This window comes from Molothrus ater, chromosome 2 (genome assembly GCF_012460135.2).
Source record: "Molothrus ater isolate BHLD 08-10-18 breed brown headed cowbird chromosome 2, BPBGC_Mater_1.1, whole genome shotgun sequence".
In the NCBI taxonomy this organism is placed as follows: Eukaryota; Metazoa; Chordata; class Aves; order Passeriformes; family Icteridae; genus Molothrus; species Molothrus ater.
In genome coordinates this window covers 67956635-67963135 of record NC_050479.2, presented here as the reverse complement: position 1 = coordinate 67963135, position 6501 = coordinate 67956635, and the positions used below count along the sequence as shown (strand labels likewise).

Genomic DNA, 6501 nt, shown 5'->3' with positions numbered 1-6501 from the left:
ATAAGCTTTGTTCCCACATTGGCTCAGTGTATGTGTGTGAGAGCAACTTCAGTAGGCATGGAGAAGTCACAGAAAGGCAGCAGGGAGAAATGGACAGGTCAAACTCCTACTCTTATTAATGACATTTTTCTACTCTGCAATTCTAGCAATAAAGGTAATGGTTATCCTTCTTCTGTTGCCTGGCATAATGGGCTCTGGGGTGTACAGAGTAAATAATAATTCTCTAGGGGGCCTGGATACAGCTCATCCACAGCCTCGATTACTGCTCTGAATATTGCATATCCTCTTGTGTGGCATTGTATCTCAGTCTTCCTGTGCTGGCTGTGTATCACCTAGGCTTTTCCTCTTTATTTTGCCTCACACCATGCACTAGAGAATAGGTCTTACACATCAGAAAGTGATGTGAGAAATGGTGTCACCTCTTTCTTCAAATATTAAGAAAAGCCAAACCAGTGAACCACCTTTAAATCGTGTAGGATGTAATTGCTCCCTCCAGCACTTATAGCCATCTCATCTTCTACTATTGCTTGTAATCCATGCATGCTCTGGCCTGTGGGACCAGGAGAGGATTGAGATGGGAGCATGGGCAGTGAATGCCTCTGTGCCTGTGTCATTGAACTCAAATGATGAGAGACATAGAGCAGAGAGGGCTGCCTGTGCCTGGGATGTGTGGAGGAAAAGAGATGTCTGATTAAAGATCTACACATCCATTGCAGCACTCCAGTTGTACAAGTTCATGCCATCGCATTTTCATGATGGCAACTATGTCGTAGTCTTCCTGCAGCACAATGCTTTAACAGAAGATCTGCTTTTCCTCTGTGATCTCAGGTGTGTGATCTCAGACATCAGCCACTAATTACTTGCTTTCTAGATGCTTGCCTTAATTTTCTGGTTTTGGATTCATATTTAATGCCAAGACATCTTTTATTTATTCACTATGTACACAAGTGGCTGTAAACAACTTCAGCATTTTTCCCATGTCTGGAGAATTTGCTGCTATTCTATTATGGAAAAACTCTCCACTCTTCATTAATGTTAATGGTCAGATTTCACTTTAATGTTGTTTTGACATGTTTCAATTTTTTCTTGCTAAAGGAAAATATTTACTTGTCTATTATTAGCCATAAAGTCAAGGTTTTTCTGTTCACAGAAATAAATTGCTTATTGTCATTGCAATTCTATTTTTCTAAAGCCTGAGGAAAACAACTTGTAATGGAAATTAGCAATGGCTATTACTGAAGAGGCGAACAAAAAATTTTCTTTTTATTATCTGTTCTATTAATAGTTACCAAGAAATATCAGGTGAAAAAGGAGAAAAAGTAGATAAAAATCAAGTCATGTTTTAATCTTAGTTAGTCTCTTGTAATGATGAACCAGAAGAGACCCTAATTATGCAGTTACATGTCTTAAATAGTCTTGCTTTTGGAGATAATTGCATTTGCAACATGCCTTGAAAGTGTTAGTGGAATTATGGAGCTGATTCTGAAACAACTTTCTCATTTAATGCGTCCATACAGAGGCAGATACATCTCTGTTGGAAAATGTGAAATTAATTTCTCAAGCAGTGGTAACACCACTTTTTTTAAGACAGTGTGTGCCTCAGAGGCCATTTATGTCTTTCTTCACATTTTATTGTGTTGGGAAAACAAAAAAGGTTTTCCTATGTCATCCAAAATAGGAAGTTCATCTAGCAGATTTACCCAAAGAACACAGTGCTTTCAACAAAATTACAGTTTGTAGGCAGGACACTTCACCAGTCTCTAGACTACACTCAGAACTTAGCAATTTCCATTCCAGTAATTAGGGAAACCAGATATGGTTTTATATTAATTTATTTTGACCATGTCAGACCAGCAATTTGTTCCTTCAATGCTGTCTCACTCGGAACCTCCTCTGTCTTTTGTGTATTGTTGGGAGGATGGAAGTGCTAATGTGGGAAAATTTAAGCAAACATTTTGCTTCCAGTTTTAGCTCTCACTCCTAACACTCCTAAATATTTATCCACATCTATCTTTATAGCTTGAAGTTACAGCAATTTTTGAACAATTATTGAATTATATTTTTTTTCTCAGAAATCTTTTGTCATTTATTCTGTGTATATTTTGCAGAGTTGAATGCCAAGTGTAATGGGGAACTCAGAAATATAATATGTCATAAATGTTAAAGTGCATAAGAAGTCATAGGACTTCAGCAGAAATACAGTGGGATTCAATGAGAAGATCAGCTTGTCAGCTGCTTCTCACATTATATTTTTTGTTTATCATGGAAATCACTTGCAGTCAAATTACCAACTTGTACAGAAGAATCAGTTAAAGGAGAAAAAGAATATTTTCCAAAAAATGGGATTTCAAAATTGTCCCCTGTTGATTATACTTACAGGGACCTGAAAGATGCATCCTTATGCAAATGCTCTTTCTTTTATTTTCTGAGGGTAGCAACACCTCAAACTTTTAGTGTATTCAGAACCACAATTTAATCTCTTTTTCTGGCATGTCAAAAAGATGGGTCAAAGTCCTGGATCAGAATGAAACTGTGCACCATCTGTTTTACTGCAGCAAACAGTGCTAGAAAAAGGTCATAATCTGTATAAATAGAATCATGGAATAGTTTGGGTTGGAAGGGACCTTTAAAGGTCATCTAGTCCAAACCCCCTGAAATTAGCAGGGACAACTAGATCATGCAGTCCTTGTAGCTCAGTGAGAAGAATAGATGCAATATCATTCCAAGGGTTTTTCTTCCACATGATGCTTTTCCTTACTGTGCCAAGTGCCTGCAGGTAAAAGAAGGCAACAGCATTTCAGGGAAAACCAGTGAGATTAAAAGGCCACCGCCCTCCGGCTGTCATGAGGATGATACTTTGTCACCATATTCTCCCTCATGAGTAAAGCGCTTCCTTGTTCTGTCGCTGTTCACTTACTCAAGCCTTTGAGCAAACCAGCATGAGAGGCTGCACATCAGTATTCAAGGCACACCCTGACATGAGGAATCTGGAAGGGGGGCTTGACTTGTTCCCTTCTAAATAGGATTGAAATTGCTGAGTATCTAGTTCTCACAGACCCCCTTTTTCCAAAGGGCCTCAAAGGGTTTCACAAAATTGACCATATTTAGGGGGCAATAAATGGCTTGTTGAAAGAAAAGTGAAGGATTAGCCCTCGGCAGAAGCAGTGCTCTTGCTTTTTCACCTGGGCAGCACTGCCTCTCAGGAACACCCTGTGCACTGTGCCTTTTCTCACTGGGAGCTGTGGAAGGAGCCTGTTGCACCAAGACTGGGATGGCAAGTACTTTCCCAGGGGCTGTCTGCTATGTGCCTGTGCCAGCCCCTTGTCCTACTGGGCTCTGCCCAGGTCTCCCAAAACTGCCCTGCAGGCTTCCCGCATACCCAGCCACCATCTCTGCATTCCACATGATTAGCAGGATTGTGTTCAGGACTGTGGAAGGCTGAGGTTCTTTTCCCAGAGGGTGGGATGGATTTGTGGTAGGGGACCTGTGGCAGTTTGTGCTTGGCAAGTGCTGTGAGAGGCTGTGGGTCCAGCAATTCAGGGAAGCTATTAACTAGCTATTATTAAGTCTCTGTTGAGAAGCTTATGTTGCCTCAATAACATGGATCATTAATTTTGCTTTTTAATCATTAAGAAAATGCCTTTGTTTGATGGAATGTTTGGGACAAAGTTAGATGTAAGAAACTTTTCTGCTTTTCTTACTCATGTAGCGCTAGCTATTAACGAATTCACTAAGCTTTTAACTTACCTCCTTTTCATAATTTAAAGCTGATGCAATTACTCTATTTGTATGTATACAAATTAGTTGCTGCTAAATCATTATTTTGTGTTGTCTTGCTTCCTGAGCACTCTGTGTCTGTCGATGAGAAACCTAGAGCAATAGAAACGTAATGCAAGCAAATTAAAGGAAGTGTTATAGGGATCCACCCAAGACATTTATCCTGTATAGATGCCAGTTCCTAATGAAATTATGAGGAAATAAGTGGAATTTATTCCTGCTAATAGACATTATTTTCTCCTTTTAAAAAATGTTCACAAGATTAAGATGTCTTCTCCCTAAGTTCCCTCTCTCTCTCTCTCAGTGAACAGCCTGTTGTTCTCTGCCCAGTGCCATTTTCATTTGGTTCCCTCTCCTAAAAATCAAACAAGTAAATAATCAGTCTCCAGGGCAGGCTGTGATTCATAAAGGAAATAAGCAGTGCACCATGCACAAAAAAATCAGTGGGTGGTTTAAAAGTAATACATGCATCTCTCTGACTGTTTTTCTACCACCACACCATGCAGTGAAGGACATAATTAGGTGTTGGTGGCCAACATATATTCTTATTTTGTCCTAGATGTATATAGTTGTACAAGAGTCACCAAGAAGAGCAGGATTTGCAGCTCGTCCCAAGGGTCTGCAGCAGCTGCTGTGGTGCTTTGCCTACAGAGGCAGGGCTGGAGCCTAGGCAGCTGAACCAGAGCACCAAGGGCTTGTGCCAGTCTCCACAAGCTGACTGCTGCCAACAGTGCTCAGTACAACAAAGTGACTGTGTGTTTTTTCTGTCCATTGCAAATGATGGTTACTGCATCCAAAGATGCACAAATGGCATCTGCCTATGCCCAGAGCCAGGTGTCACCCCAAGCAGGTAGGAGTGAATGCCTCTCTGGAGATGGTCTCTGCTTTCCAACCCAGTACAGGTGCCTTTTTCACACCCTTGTTCCCCATTAGGCTGAAAACAGCTGCTATACCACTGCCTGCTTCTCTCCTGGATGCCGGTCTGTTCCACTTACTGAGGTCTCCCTGAGGTGACCAGATTAAAAAATGTCTTCCATGTGTACTGGGCACTGTATAGCTTTCTTGAAAGTAAACATCTTGCATTTAGATAACTGAGGTTAGTAATGCAGAAAATCAGTGCCAGTTTGTTATGTTTGGAGCCTTTTCATGCTATGTTCATTAACATCTCACTGTGGTGAGATGTTAATTCTTTCAGTTAATTCTTTGAGAGGCTTTTTATATCAGAAAATCATAGAACGCTTTTTAAGATTAAATATTATTGAGTTTCTTTTACTATCAGTATAACTCCTGAAAACTTTTTTAACCATAAAAAAACCTTACCAATCCAGTTTCTAAACCTACCATGAGCCATAGAAAAGTAGTAAACAAATTACAAGCAAGCAGTGCATTTCAAAGTATGACTTATAAAATTTTTGTTGTCTTAATAACATGAAATGCTAAAAAACACCACTAATGCTGTGGTCAACCTTAAGGACAGCCCCAGAGAATGCAAATTGTAGTGTTATAGAGAGATGATGTCTTTACAGGGAGACTGTTACAGGACAGGGATGAGTTTTCCTTGGTCTTTACTAAAGGCTCTTGCTTTCCCAACTGTGTAAAACATCAAGAAGCACAATGATGAGTAAAATCCATTCATATGGTTCATGATTCCTCACAACCTCAAAAATTGGAGTTTATATTGCTGTTTTATCATGTTATCCAGTGATGACAGCAGTGCAAATGCAATTACAATGCATCTCCTTCTCCCTTTGCCTGTTCTGCTGCTGCTCCTTATTAGGCTCATTCCCAATGGAGTGTGGCAAGGTACAGTTTTTGATGTGATAAATGAAATCATAAAATGACAGAATAGTTTAAATCAGAAGTGGCACTCAACATAAATCCAACAGATTCAGGTGATACTGGGCCTTCTCTAATCAAGTTTTACATTTCTACGGAGAAGGATTTTGTTTCCTGTTTAATTTGGATTTTCATTGGGTCCATTGCTTCTCGTCCCATCACCATCTGTTCCTGAGATGATTCAGGCTGTTTCCTCTGTTGAGCCTCTTAAGGCTGAACAAACCCTGCTCTCAGCCTCCTCTTGCATGTGCTCAGCTCCAGTCCCCTGACCAATTTGGTAACCCTTTACCAGACTTGCATCAGGCAGTAAACTCGATTGTGCTGTGAAGGAGAGAGATTAAACACCGCTGTGTAGGAGGGAGAATGGGAGGAGAGGTGGAGAAGAACTTACTCTTTCCAGGTTTCCTAAAAATAGGAAGAAACTCAAACTCTGGAGATGCTACATCCACACACTGGGGGGTGGGGGGTGCTGTGGCAGCTCAGTGAAGTAACTTCTCCTCTGCTCTGCAAGGACACCTTGTGCCAATGACTACTTGATTTGTTAAAAGTAAAAGAGAAGAGCTCGTGGAGTCCTCTTTGGCATGAGAGGGTGCCTCAAAAAGGTGAAGAGTTCTGGAGAAAAGAGAAGGGCAGGGGTTCAGAGAGCAGGACGGATTGAGAGCTTTAAGGGATATGCACCCTAATTCACCAGTTTTGATGTAGTCTGAGAGGCTTGTGTACAGTCTTGGGGCAATGAGTGAACCTGATTGCCCCAGGTGGGTAATGGAAATGCATGAGGATGTGCAATGGACAGTATAAGCTGCCAGCATGGACTGCTGGAAAACATAATCTAAAGTTTCTTTTGGCCTCTAAACCTCCCTGTTCAAACACAACACCAAAAGGATCACC

The 6501-nt window shown here is 40.7% G+C and overlaps 1 long non-coding RNA gene across 1 annotated transcript; it reads right to left on the bottom strand.

Moving 5' to 3' along the window:
• Positions 1-2482: 2482 nt before the first annotated feature.
• LOC118692745 (uncharacterized) lies at positions 2483-6095 on the bottom strand. Its single transcript, XR_004981181.1, has 3 exons — positions 6005-6095; positions 3748-3870; positions 2483-2770 (listed from the first exon to the last, which is right to left on the bottom strand). It is a non-coding gene; the product is annotated as an uncharacterized LOC118692745 (long non-coding RNA).
• Positions 6096-6501: the final 406 nt, after the last annotated feature.